At 44.7% G+C, this 15,187-nt stretch overlaps 1 protein-coding gene and 1 long non-coding RNA gene across 4 annotated transcripts in view; both read right to left on the bottom strand.

Annotated features, from left to right (window-relative positions):
- Positions 1 to 15,187, bottom strand: part of LOC105842471 (uncharacterized) — a 120,953-nt gene that overhangs the window by 58,159 nt on the left and 47,607 nt on the right. Inside the window, exon 1 of one of the 3 annotated variants that reach the window (XM_062673440.1) lies at positions 4,812 to 6,298. The exons of 1 other annotated variant lie outside the window; for it this stretch is intronic. The gene's annotated coding sequence lies outside the window, so the exon portion shown is untranslated. Of the gene's footprint in view, positions 1 to 4,709; positions 6,299 to 15,187 lie in introns of those variants that run through there. One more of the 3 variants, XM_021352138.3, reaches the window with a different exon arrangement.
- LOC134200387 (uncharacterized) lies at positions 12,458 to 13,133 on the bottom strand. Its single transcript, XR_009975282.1, has 2 exons — positions 13,023 to 13,133; positions 12,458 to 12,816 (listed from the first exon to the last, which is right to left on the bottom strand). It is a non-coding gene; the product is annotated as an uncharacterized LOC134200387 (long non-coding RNA).

The following is a 15,187-nucleotide window of genomic DNA, read 5'->3' on the forward strand; positions in this document are numbered from 1 at the left end:
CCAGTGTAGTAGATAATATAGACTTTCTGGATTATTGCTGTACCAAACCTAACAGTTACAAAGTCTACACTGATGGGTCTAAATCTTCATCTGCAGTGAAATCGGGTTACTATGATCCTCAGGCTAAAACCTCAAAATGTTTTATGTTAAGTAATAATTGCAGCATATTCACAGCTGAAGCTTATGCTATCTATCAAGCTGTATTGTACTTACAAAGTTTACAAAATGATAACATGGAGTTCTTAATAATATCAGATTCAAAAAGTGTGTTAATGGCTTTAGACAAATGTCATATTCACTATAGAAATAATTATTTATTGTATAAAATTAGAGAAGCATTGACATCTTTGGATACTCCAGTAACATTTAAATGGGTGCCCTCTCATAGGGGTATCAAGGGAAATGAAATTGTAGATGGTATCGTCAATTCTAATTATGATGAGGATCATACTAATTCATGCAGAGTTCCTTTTACGGACTTTCTTTTTGACCTAAAACAAAGAAGTCGCAAATTATGGGAAAGCTATTGGAAATTATGCTCAAAGCATAAAGGCAGTTGGTATGCAGAAATCCAAAAAGAACTTCCAAGTAAGCCATGGTATGATAAATATAAAGGAGCCAATGAACGTAAATTTATAACCATTATTAATCGTTTGAGGTTTGGCCACTGTCAGACTCCAAGCCATTTATTTCGTTTTAAAATTATAGATAATAACAGATGTACATACTGTGGAGGAAATGAGGCCGACTTATCCCACCTCTTCTTGAGTTGCCCGACTTTTAAATTTCAACGTTTAATACTAGTAACAGATATTATGAAATTGATGGATTTTTATGAGAATAATCAAACTAAACATGGAAATTCTTTAGCAAATAACCCGACAAGATCAGCTTTAGACTCATTACTCAATGCAAATGGTAGTCATCAATGTCAACATTGTCAACCATCACAAAAAGAAATTCCCCGCCGTGTCCAAGATTTACTGAAATGTCCAGTTTTATTTAAATCTATTTACTATTATATAAAAAACACGGTTGAGAAAATTTAAAGCTCATCCTTGTTTTAAATAATTTGATTGTATTTAATGTTAAGTTAGTATAGTTATTTGTGTAAGATATTTTGTTATACCTTTATTTTAAAGTGCCAATGGACTTTGTATCCGGCTAATAAATAAATTAAAAAAAAAAAAAAAAAAAAATCTGACTGACTGACACTTCGCTTGCTGCTTGTGGTGTTGTGCTTGCGTACAAAATGGATGTGTTTTGATTTTTCTTCGATTTATTTTACTTTTATCAATAACGTTTCATACTACGACTAAAAAACATTGTCTGAATTGTGGTTTTACCCTGACCGAGATTTAAAACCGTGTATATGCTCTCCTTTGCTATTTTTAGATGATACTAATTGTGTATGAAGATGAAGAAAATATAGATATTTAAAGAATTAAGTGTGTTTTTATACCCTATTGGATAAAAATACATTAGGAACATCTTAAACATTAAGAAAAGAAAAGTTCTTGAAGTATCTCACAATCCGACACTTATTTATATAGAAAATTAACCTCAAAACGAGTTTTTATTTTTATTATATTTTTTATAATAGTGGCGTCAATTTCAATATATTTTTTAGGTATCCAATACATTTAAGAATTTGAATCAGTACATTTTTATAGTAATATTTGATGTCCATCTTGGGCCTAGCACACTATGGAGAGTGGGCAATCCCCTTTGTTGTGTTATCTTAATACAACAACCGAAGGGATAAGATGTTAACATTGATATATGAGATTATTATGTTAAGATGCCTTTGTATTTGTAGTCCATTACGATTTCTCTTTACTCCATAGCCGAGAAATAGATAAATTCATATATTTATGTTTTTACGTACTCATTTTTGGATATATTTTTTAATTGCTTTGATGGGTGGACGAGCTCACAGCCCACCTGGTGTTAAGTGGTTACTGGAGCCCATAGACATCTACAACGTAAATGCGCCACCCACCTTGAGATATAAGTCCTAAGGTCTCAAGTATAGTTACAACGGCTGCCCTACCCTTCAAACCGAAACGCATTACTGCTTCACGGCAGAAATAGGCAGGGTGGTGGTACCTACCCGCGCGGACTCACGAGAGGTCCTACCACCAGTTAAATACAACGAAGACTGTAAAAATATGTTTTTACTTATATGACTTACATAATAAAAAGTATAAAAATGTTTGCGTATTTATACAATAGTAAATCTGACGAGTATTTAGTAAAAATAGATTGTGTTATATACAATACTAGCCGTACTCGTCCTCTTCGCTGGGCATTTAAAATTAACATTATTATTTATTGTCATTATTATTAGGGAGTCCAACACTCATATAAATTGGCCTATTCATTAAGTACATGTATTTTCTACATGGATACCAAGTTTCAAGTTAATCGGATGCATGGTTCAGTAGTTATAACGGAACATCCGTAAAAACCATTGTAGATTTATATCTAATATATAAAATTCTCGTGTCACAGTTTTCGTTGCCATACTCCTCCGAAACGGCTTGACCGATTTTGATGAAATTTTTTGTGCTTATCCGGTATCTATGAGAATCGGCCAACATCTATTTTTCATCCCCCTAAATGTTAGGGGTAGTCCACCCCTAAATTTTTTTATTTATTTTTTAGACAAAATTTTTTATTTCTATTTTTTTATGATACAACATACAAAAATGCATACAATCCTAAATTTTCACCCCTCTACGATCAACCCTTATTTTTTATTTGATAATTAAAAACTATAAAATTTTTTGCGAGAATTTTGTTTTTATTTTATCATGACGTAGAATAAAAAAAATCATATTACTCTGAAATTTTCACCCCTCTACGATCAACCCCTATTTTTTATTTGTTAATTATAAACTTTAATTTTTTTTGGCAAGTTTCTTATTTTGTTTTGTCATGACTTAAATAAAAAAAATCATATTACTTTCAATTTTCATTCTTATACGATCAACCCCTATTTTTCCATCCCGATTAATATTTTTTTTATTCTATGCACATATCTGCAATAAGGTTGCAAGATGGCAATCAAATATTATAATTGTAGGACGATAAATTCTTATTCAGAGTTTATGAATTCAAGTTCCTTTAATTATGTTTTTTTTTAAATTGAATTTGATCTCCCGCCCTCACCGGTCGACTACTAATCAACTATCAATCGATCAGCGCTATCCCCACCAGGATAGCTGATCGATTGATAGTCGGTCACCACTCATCCAGCAAACATCACGTAGTAGGGATGAGGACGAAGCCGGTCTTCTGTCTATTTGAGAGCTATACAATACTTTATATTTTTCAGCCATGTTTTCTTGGTTTTTTTTGTGTATCAATAGTATCTTCAGTAGGTCTGAGAATCGGCTACTATCTATTTTTCATACCCCTAAGTGAAAAGGGTTGTCCACCCCAAACATTTATTTTTTATTTTAATTTTTTGGATTTTTTTTTTTTTGTTTATAATGAGGTATTATGTGGTTAAATGAGATTTTTTTTTCTACAGTAGAATTTCCCTAGAAATCTTATTTAAGGCAACACAACGTTTGCCGGGTCAGCTAGTATTAGTATAGATTAGTCACTGGTAATAGGTACTTTAAAAAGTCATTTAGTCATGCACATGTATTAAAAAATGAAAATAAGAGTTTACTCTAATTTCTTTATATTCTTTTTGGTTGCACGTTTCATTCGGTTCTTTTTATAACTATGACGTAAACATAAAAAATCCTAAATGATATATTATGTACATTAAAATTGTGATATTACAAAACAGGAAATATAGATCAATATCATACGAAGGAAAGTTACGGATTTATAAGAAAATTTATTGAAAAGGAAAATAGCAGAAAATTGTATAATTCATCTATGCAAATCATTTTACGCTATTCAGTGCTCATAAGAGTCGTCTATTATCAAAGGTGGCAATCTGTGCATTTGGACAAAAAAATGTTATTGATATGTCAATACAGATTGATTTGAATATAATCGTCTCCTTCAAAGAATACGGTTCAAAACCTGCATTAAATAAAGGTTAATACTTAACCTGTTATTTATCTAAGATGTCGTTCAGAAGAGTTTTGTGACTGCCAATGGAATACAAAGTCAATAATTCGTTTTTCTGATTTACCAATAATTGTCCAAAAGTCACATTGCCGGCTTTGATAATAGTCGACTCATAAGATATATGATTCGGTGTCGGTGATTTTACTATAATATTCGAATAGTTGAATATAATACCTATCGTTTTTATAATATTTTTTATTTTCATTGAGAATTAACCAAGCTTACCGGCGTCCAATCGATTTGGTGAAATAGCATTGTTAATCTGTAAGTACACTATATGAAAACATGAAACTTAAAAAAAACGGATGCACTTTTATATTATATGACAGAAGTTTATAACACAAAGACAATTCCGATACACAATCGAGTATAAACATTTCTATGGAGCATAGAATAAATTAACATTATTTGCGGTACGGGCTTCGCACAATGATGTTTTTAATCAATAATCCGCGAAGGTCGTAATCTGCGGATTATTTTATTATACGCTAAAACTTTACGACTGACGAATGAGACAATGCAACTATTATTAAATCGGTAATTAACGAAAACGTTTTATTATTGCCACGATCGCGATTTTATTGCAACACGATCGACCGCGATAATGACGTCACCTTGTAATGAAGAATACGAATTTCGTACGTTAGGACGGCGAGTTGACCCGCGCCCGGGCCGACCCTTGCCCGGCCCATAATCCGTTAATTAGCCCACCGTACCATAGACACGGAAACGCGTACACTAACACTAGTCTGTTCGGATGGCGCGTAGAAGTTTTGAATTACGTGAAGCGAAGTTTCGCGGGAGAAGGCGCGCGCGGGCGCTGTGTGCGCGATGTGTGCGCCGCGCCGCCTCAGCCTCGACTGCCGACATGGAAATTCGATTTTTCCTCCGCGCCTTGTTCCACAATCGAAATGCACGCCACATGAACCACCGACAACACCGGTACACTGATTTTGCACGTCCATTCCGATGTAATAACTCCCCTTGTTTTATACCACTTTCGGTTGAAGCAGACAGAAATGATTTCGTGAGGGTTCCGATCACGCAAGATTTTGATTATAGCTACGCGGTACACGCCGCCGCTGACCTCGGTTTGTTTCATAAGCGAACTTGCCTATTGAAATTCTGTCTATGGTTCGGAACAAGCGTCCCGCGTGTGTGGTTACTTCCAATAATAACGGCTTATGTGTTTTTTTTTTTTTCGTACATAATTTGAAAAACCTTCAAGGTTCCGAATTCTTCTGGCAACTTCCGAAATTTCGTATTTCGAACGAAAGCTTAAACCAGCACGTGTTCAGATAACATTTGTTATTATTTCATTTATTATAAGACTAAAATAAAAACATTTCACTCTACATTTTCATGTTGAATAATATTTCAATTGGAATTAGAACACGGCGACCAGTGCATCTGCTGTTTATTTATTTAAGAGAAAGCGCAACGATCGAACCGCCTTGTCGTGTCGCCTACCTCAAACGGTCAATGACACGTACTAGCGATCTGATCGTGTGGGAGTCGGAGCTGATGCGTAAAGCAAGCCCTTACGAGTTACTAATGAAGCGCTGAAGCGGCTGTAAAATTCTACTGCGGAAATTGCTACACGAGCTGAGGAAATGATAATTTAATTCAAACTAAATATGACAGTAATGCCTAAGCTCACACAACGTTAGCTAAGTTATAATAAGGTTTGTTATGATAAAAACAGCGCTTTAATGCTCGATGCAGATTTTACGACAACATTTCTATTTGCGTCCTATATACGTATTTTTGTATTGATAAAAGTTATTTCGTAAAAAAAATTGTATAGAAAAATTACTAATAATAATGGTGTTAATTTTAAACTCCATCGAATGAACGAAACGCAAGCTTGTAGCTTAAAAAGAGTTAGATTAAGACTATTTTAAACACGCCCTCATTGGCTTGGAATGGTATATCTGCATGTTTGTATGTAATGGAATCTTTAGACCTCATTTTCATCAACTTAAAACGTCATATCAAATAGAAAATTTTCACAAAAATCAACGAACCCGATGATAATACAAGAATTTTATAACTTCGTTCTAATATCCTATTCAGAATCGAAAAATAAAAGGACATAAAATTTGCGAGAAGAGATATGAAATTAGAGATTAATAAAGGTGCATTTTTTGTTTTTTTTTTTTAAACTTAAAATATATTTAGAATTAGATCAAAAGAAGTATTTAAGAAAATATATTTTTCACTAACAGTACTTAGCCAGTTATCGTGTTGTGAATTTGTTGTTTTTTTCAAGCTTTAACGAGTGGACGAACTCACGGCCCACTTCAAGTTAAGTGGTTACAGAATCACATAGATATCAACAACGTAAATGCTGCTTCCACAGATCATAGAAACAACAACTGTGTTTCTATGATCTGTGGCTGCTTCCAATCATGAGACATGAGCTCTAAGTTTCACTTTTATAGTGGAACGGCTTTTTTTTTTTTTTTTTTTTTTTTTTTTTTTTTTTTTTTTTTTTTTTTTTTTTTTTTTTTTTTTTTTTTTTTTTTTTTTTTTTTTTTTTTATTTTTTTTTTTCGGGCCGGGGGCCGAACCTCCTACGAGGTCCCCGCGCCTAGGGGGCGCGCGGGGTATGTGAGACTCAACGATCTGCAGGTGTTGAGAGCAGATCGCGGGCCCAAGGATTTTAGGGCCCACCCACTAAACGACTCCCCTGCACTCTTACACCCGACGTCCGATCTCCGTCCGGGGTCAGAACCCGTTCAGAGTAGGGGGGTTCCCGCGGTCAACACTACAACCAGACACGCGGCGCCACCCCGAGGACGCCCGACCGACGGGTCGTCGAGGCGATAGTCGACGACCAACGACGTCGGTCTCCGCGGTACGGCGGCCCTACCAGGCCGCCCGGGCGGTGCCGCTGGTGTTCCGGGATACCCCGCTGGGCCAGAACCAGCCTGCCGGGTCGGAACGCGATACACCGCCGACCGGGTTGCTCTTCAACAGTATGTTCGGCGACGACAGCGACGACGAAAATGCGGACCGCATCGCAGTCCGCAGCCGCCGACGCGCCGTCCCGTCCTCCTGGTGCCAGCGCGCTAGAGTGACGGTAGCGTGCGGCGCAGCCTCAACCCCCTTAGGTCGCCCCGTGACCATCACCGGGAGGAGACTGCCTCCTCATAGGGGCTGGAGCTGGACAAACGCCCTCCTCCGAACCCCGGCTCGACGGCGGCGGCACGGCGCCGAGAGGGAAGAAGAGCTCTCCCTCTCCCGTTCCGCCGCCTCCTTCCGCGAGATGGTGGACTCGCAGAAGTCGAGCATCGCCTGCCAGGACTCGTCGCTGCCGAGCATCGTAGCCACGACGGTCGGAAGCGACAAGTCCGGTCCTATTTTTGCAACGAGGACGCGGCGCTGCTCCGCGAAAGCGGTGCAGTACGCGAGCGTGTGCTCCGCCGTGTCCTCGTTGCAGCCACTGCAGTGGTGGCACTTCGGCGTCGGCTCCCTCCGGGCGACGAGGTGCAGGTAGCGACCGAAACAGCCGTGTCCCGTGAGCACCTGCGTCGCTCGGAAGGTGAGACGTCCTCGGTCGCGATTCACCCAGTCCGAGAGGACCGGGCGGATCGCCTCGACTGTCCGTCGCCCGTAGGCGGGGTCCGCCAGGCGGCGAGACCACGCCTCGAGCACGGCACGCCGAGATTGAAGTTTCCGCGCTCGAACTTCCGCCACGCCGGGACGCGGCTCCCCCCTGGAGCGGAGATCGCATCGCCACGCGTAATCCGCAGCGAGCGCCTCCGCTTCTAAGTCCCAGGGAGGCGTCCCAGCTAGCACGCACGCCGCCTCAAACGAGACGGTGCGGTATCCACGAACCGCCCTGACCGCAATCGCGCGCTGCGGACGTCGCAACGCCGCAACGTTGTCACGGGTCAGGGCGTGGCACCACACGGGAGCCCCGTACAGTGCCATCGACCGCACCACCCCCGTGTAGAGGCGGCGCACTACCACGTCAGGCCCCCCGACGTTCGGCAACAGCCGACTCAGCGAACCGGCAGCCGCCATCAGTCGGGGACCTAATCTTTCAAAGTGAGCGCGGAAGCTCCAACGACCGTCCAGTACGAGACCGAGGTACCGCAACCCGGTTGCCTCGATCTCGACGCGAACGCCTCCGATCACGAGGTGGGCCCCCTGAGGCGGCGCTCTCCGGGCCCCGTGAAACAACAGGGCCTGGGATTTATCAAGCGCCACCTCCAGACCCAACCGTCGGATCCTGCCGATGACGAAGGCCACCCCCGCGCAGGAAAGACGAGCAGACTCGCGCAAATCCTTCCCCCGGGCCACGACCAAAGTGTCGTCCGCGTAGCAAACTATGCTTAGACCCGGGAGAGGAGCGCTAAGGGCGCTCCGCAGGACCCAATCATAGCCGATGTTCCACAAGAGAGGGCCAAGGACCGACCCCTGTGGAACACCGCGCTCAACGGGGAAGCGGAGCACCGTCCCACCGTGCCCGGTGCACACGACCGACCTATCCTCGAGGTAGGACCCGATCAGCCGACGGAGATACGCAGGGACGCCATGATACTGCAGCGCCCCCGCGATTACCGACCAGGGCAGGGTGTTGAACGCATTGGCGATGTCCAGGGACACCGCCAGTGCAACCCCACCCCGGCCGACAGCCTCATCAGAGAGGGCGCGCACGCGCATCACCGCGTCGATGGTCGAGCGGCCCTCCCTGAATCCGAACTGCTCCGCTGACAGATCAGGACCCACTCCCGTCAGGTGCTGGACGATGCGGGCGGCCACCACCCGCTCGAGCAGTTTTCCCGCTTCGTCCAGCAACACGATGGGACGATACCCCGCAGGTGAGTCCGCAGGGCGTCCCTCCTTCCTTAGCAGAACAAGTCTGCCCGTCTTCCACTGCTTTGGAAACCGCCCCGACTCGAGGCAGGCTTCAAAGAGCCGCACGAGCCGGTCCCCAAGGGCACCGAAGGCCAAATCCCAAACCCGACCGTGAACACCGTCAGGGCCGGGGGCCGCGTCTTTCCTCCGCATCCTCGACACGGCCGCACGAATCTCCTGCTCCGATATGCTCGGAGGAACCACCTCAGCAGGGGCATCACCGCTCACGTCAAGGCGTGGCGGCACGCCCATGAAGGGGGGCTCAAAGTCCCTCTCCATCCGCGGGAATAGCCCGGAGACAATATCCCGCAGCTGCTGAGGCTGGAGACGCTCCGTCACCGGGAGCGCCCACGGTCGCAATTTCTTGCGTACCGTCTGGTACGGGCGCCCCCAGGGATCCTGATCGAGCGTCTCCAGGAGCGTCTTCATGCTCTGAGACTTGGCCTCGCCGATGGCCCGCCGCAGAACCTCCTGCTTCTCACGGCAGTCGGCATGTAAGCGGGCCGCCACCTCCGCGAAATCCATACCGCGAAGACGGCGACGGCGGTGGCGGGCGCTTCGGCGGCGTGCCCGCACGCACTCCTCTCTGAGGAGTGCGATCTCGGGCGTCCACCAATACGCACCACCACGTGGAGCGCGGCCGCTGACCCGGGGCATCGCAGCATCGCAGACGCGACGCATCGTACCCCGGAACCAATCGGCCTCCGACTCCACGTCCACTAGACGCGCGGGCATCGGCGCCCACGCGGCCACTGTGGCCGCCTCCACCGCGAGCACCTTATTCAGGCGCTTCAGTGCCCATCGTGGGAATGATCGGGGAGCGCTACGCGGGAGCTCCTCCTCGCCGCGGGCGTCTTCGGCCGGCGTATTCAACGAAGTGGAAACGGAGAGCTCAAATCGGACAAACCGATGGTCCGAGAGCGTCTCCGCCCCCTCGAGAACACGCCAGCCACGGACACGGCGTGCGGCGGACGGAGACGCGAACGACACGTCCACGTGTGATTCCCCGTTCCACCGCACGCAGGTCGCGACCGAACCTCGGTTCAGAAGACAGAGACCGGTCGCGAAAGCCCACTCCGACAGGAACTCGCCGCGCGAGTCCGTGCGGGGTGAGCCCCACGCTGTACATTTAGCGTTGAGGTCCCCCGCCAGTATCACCGGGCGAGACTCGAAGCGATGAACCAACGCCTCGAGCCCACCCAGGAACCGTTCGAACTCAGCGAGACTCCTGTTCGGAGAGAAGTACACCCCGATCACGACGGTTTCGTTGACCCTAACTACGACGTACCCGGATCCCCTGGCCACCATTCCAAGGGGGGGTAACGCCGTTGACTGTCGCATCACGATCGCCACGGAGCCATCAACATCTCCGGCCCAGGAATCCTCCCGGTCGGGAGGTACGAAGTATGGCTCCGCAACGATCGCGATGTCGATGAACCACTCCGCCATGGTGTGGACGAGGAGATCCTGCGCCCTGGCGGAGTGGTTCACGTTCGCTTGGAGGAAACGATGGACGTGATCCATTATTGAGGTGTCACGTCCATCGCTCCCTCGTCTTCCGTCCCACCTTGCGGCCCGACGGCCGCGGCGGGAACTGACTGGCCGGCTGCTTTACACGCAGCCGGCTCTTCCTCTGCTATTTTCTTCTTTTTCCCGCCACGCCTCCTCTTTGTGGAGGAGGGGGCGGAAAGACAGGCCGGGCCCCCAGCCCGATGATCGGCCCGCCGTTTCGCCGCGTCGCATAGCACGCAGTGTGGCGCGGCGGCTGTGCAGGAGACCGCTTTGTGTCCGGGCTGGCCGCAGCGGAAACAAAGCCCGCTGCGGTCCACGGCCGATGGGCACCTGGCGAGGCCGTGCCCGGTGCCGAAGCACCGGAGGCATCGCCAGGGGCGGGCCTTCTGTAACTGCACGTGGGCCATCACCCAGCCCACGCGCAGCCTCCCTGGTGAGTCGGCGGGCCGACCTTGTGGAGGCGTAGCCAGGAGCGTGGCCGCCTGCATAGGGCAACGCGCCCACGCAGTGAAGGCTCCAGAGTAAGAGCTTCGCAGCTCTCCCACTCTGACCTGCGTGAGGGCGCAATTGCCCTGCGATGCAATGGCGGCGGCCACTTCCTCCTTTGTGGCGCATTCATCCAGGCCCGTCACTTTGACTTCTGCCATTTTGACGGGCCTGTCTATACGCACCACTTCTGGGTCCGGCAGGATTTCACGGAGCCGGGTTGCTAGCTTGTCCGCGGCCGCACTGGTGTTGGCACCAGGACACTCCAGCAACCGGGCCCCGTTGGCGGTGTGCCGGACTCGGAGGCCACCCTCCACGCCCATGGCATCCACGTCGACGCTAGCGCGCGCCCGGGCCATCACCTCCCCATAGGTAATGCCCTTTTCCTTGGCAGCTGGCAGCAGCTCCAATACGACAGCCGCCGACCGCGGGGCGCGCGGTTTTCTTGCCTTGCGCCCTCCCTTTCTTTTCCCTTCAGTTGCTGCTCGACCCACTACCTGGGGAGCCTTGACTGTCGGAACGGGACGGGGGTTAGGTACGTCTTGCGCCCTCCTTCGACCCCGCTTCACTACCGTCGTCCAGGCTGCGTCCATGTTGGACGGGGCGGGAGGCAATGGACGGGGCTGGGGGTGTTGCGCTGGCTGGGCGGCATTCACACACCCCTTTGGATTGTTGCGGCTTCTGCCAGGCCCCGCCTTCGCAGGCTGGGGCGGTATAGTGGAACGGCTGCCTTACCCTTAAAACCAAAAGGCATTACTACTTCCCGGCAGAAATAAGCAGGGTAGTGGTGCTTATTCGCGCGGACTCACAAGATTCTCCCTATCACCAGTAAGCCGATGTTCACCGAACAATTTTTTTATTGCAGTGATGCGTGGACGAACTCACAGCCCACCTGGTGTTAAGTGGTTACTGGAGCCCATAGACATCTACAACGTAAATGCGCCACCCACCTTGAATTTAAAGTTCTAAGGTCTCAAGTATAGTTACAACGGCTGCCCCACCCTTCAAACCAAAACGCATTACTGCTTCACGGCAGAAATAGGCGGGGTGGTACCTACCCGCGCGGATTCAAAAGTGGTCCTACCACTAGCAAAATTGGTTTGGACGTTTTGAATTGTTTATAAAAAGACTATAACAGAATATTTTTTTAAGACACGCACTTTTTGTAATATTGCCTAATAAATGTCAAGGAAAAACCACAGCTTCGACAGGTGCGACCCATTACGTATAAGAGAGTTTAAAACACAGATTCACTTGAGCCAAATCTGTTCCGATCTAGTGTTAAGTGCGGTTTCATTGTTGGCGCCTAGTCAAGTTCGGATCTCCATTTAGCCAATGTTTAACCGACACTCGTTTTAATAATATTACGTGCAAAATGATCTTTTCAAATATTCAAAACAAGAATATGTATAATAAATGTAACTGAGAATCTCCTTAAAATTGAAATAGAACGAATTATAAAATAATTTCTTTTAGGTTTATAAAAATAAAATATATTAGCAAAAAGAAAGAGTATATTTGTACATTTTACAATTAAAGGTGAGAACTGATAAATAGGTTTTTGTTGCTGTGGCTCCTAGTGGCGGCGGTGTGCAGATGATTTATCATAATAAATGTTAAGCTCAATGTGACTGATTTTTCCTCGAGGTATTTCTATTACATTGGCTTACTGATAGATCTCAAGGCGCAACTGGTGTTCATTGGTTACCAAAGGTCATAAATACCGTACTTTATTCCTGAATTATAATCAAATCTTATCTGCATATAACCTAACCTATGTCTATTTGTTTATTCACGCAGATCTCTTTGGTTCTCCTGAACTGTTTTTAGGAGAAATGTAGTAAAATCGCATATTCTGAAAAAATTTGTAAATGTAAATTAATAAAATTTGTAAAATATTCTTATAATTTACTTTTATACTCTAAAGCTCTTGTCTTATAGTATAATAATAGTAACCGGGGACAAGTCAACCCCAAACTAGGATTCCCTGCACAATAAAAACCAGAGACTGATTTAGATACACATATGTATATTACATACCTAGACAAAGAGCAGACAAACCTGTTTTTCACACGAATGTTTACCCGAGTCAGTGGACATATTTATAAACATTTTTTACTCTTAGAGGTTACATGGCAAAAAGATATAAAGAAACAAAACTAGGTGTGTTTCGGTATGATTTGAAAGCTACGACAATTGAGCCGATTTAGTCGAAATTTCTTTATGAAAATAGTTTGAGCCTCGGGAACGTTACCTTTCATCCCACTTCTAAGTGCGGGTATCCGCCTACGCGATATAATGTGTAGGAGGAGACATAAATGTGGGCGGATAGCTAGTCTTTAAAATACACAATTTAAAGAATGCATCCCTTAGCAAAGACCGCGTAGATTTCTACTTTAAATGAATTTACGTATTAAAATAATTAATTGCAAAAGTTTTATTGTTATTGTTGTGGTTTAATAATAGCGTTATGCCGGTAAGAGTAACATCTGTCATCAAGTAGCAGAAACGAATATCAAAAGAACTAGTACTATCGGGAACGCCCAAGAAGTGTAGCGCCATCTCTTGTCAAATAGCGAAAACGTGTATCAAAACAACTAGAACTATCGGAAATGTTCTGTGTAATTGTAGACTTATCGCGTCCACTATAAACGCTTTGCAGAGATGATAAGTTAATAATTGGTTCTACTCGAAAAAAAAAACAGCGAACAGATCACCTGAAGCGAAGCGATAGAAGTGAGCTGCGGTTTTCGAAGTGTACCTTACGTGTTGTAAGTATTTAATTTGTAATTCGGTGTACGTTTTTTTAATCCCTAGCCCTAGCGCGTAACAATTTTTGTTTATTTATATTTATTTATTAGGCTCGCAATACACGTCACAAGCTAAAAAGATACATAAAAAACACAAGTAAAAAGAAACAAAATTTGGCTTGCAACATAAGTTATGTGCGCACGACAAAACAAGACATAGTTCTGAATTTGTACAACAACATTAGTGTTGATATAAGTAAAACAATACTAACTAATTTTGACTGATACAAAAATAACTAAGTTTACAGTTCTAAGGCTACAATTCATATTAAATCAACAATGTCGCCTCTGTACTCCTCCCTCTACCTTTATTCTGAGCACTCCCAATGGAACAAAGCGTTACGATTTTAATTTGTTACTTTGTTACCCATTCATATGCGAGTCGTTAGTTACGCGTTTATCTTGCATATAGACACATTTCACAAAAAAAATGTTGCGATACAGCTATTTAATTATTATTATTTTAATTTTTTATTGCTTAGATGGGTGGATGAGCTCACAGCCTACCTGGTGTTAAGTGGTCACTTAGTGGCCCATACACATCTACAACGTAAATGCGCCACCCACCTTGAAATATAAGGTCTAAGGTCTCAGTATAGTTAGAACGGCTGCCCCACTCTTCAAACCGACACGCATTACTGCTTCACGGCAGAAATAGGCAGGGCGGTGAAACCTACCCGTGCGGACTCACAATAGGTCCTACCACCAGTTAAAAGTTCATCTCCTCAACTCTATAGTACCTTAATCATACTTAAATTACATTTTACTTACACTAGGTCTTATTGTAAGGTCGCATCGATGGATACCGCCTAATTCTACCGCGAAGTAGACACGCTTTTTGCTTTGAAGCTTAAAACAGCCGTTATACAATACGAATTTTGGTTTAACGCTATGTGGGAATCTACCATAAGCAATAAAAAAATATGAAACTAACGCTATAACGATAGAAGCGCTCCTCAGGTGGAAATGTTCTAAACTCTGTTAAATTCTATAACACAGAACATAATGTATATTTTTACTAATGTACAATGTACCCACATTCGCCCCTCAAACATGTAAGGTGAAGTAAAGGACGCGCTCTGACGCAACTGGAGTAGCTATTTTAATTGACACACAGAGGAGAACCAAGTTAATCTATCTACTTAATGAACATTGAAATGATTACCAATTCACACAAAATTGTTTAAGACTTGTTTTATTATTTATGATTTTGAAGTCGTCGTAGCCTAAAGGATAAGACGTTCGGTGCATTCGTGTTGAGCGATGCAACGGTGTTCGAATCCCATGCGGAGACACTTTTTTAATGAAATACGTTCTCAACAAATGTTCACGATGGACTTCCACGGTGAAGGAATAACATCGTGTAATATATAAAAATTATAAAGAGGAAAGATTTGTTTGTTTGTTTGTTTCGAA

The sequence above is a fragment of the Bombyx mori genome, chromosome 17 (assembly GCF_030269925.1).
Source record: "Bombyx mori chromosome 17, ASM3026992v2".
NCBI classification, from domain to species: Eukaryota; Metazoa; Arthropoda; class Insecta; order Lepidoptera; family Bombycidae; genus Bombyx; species Bombyx mori.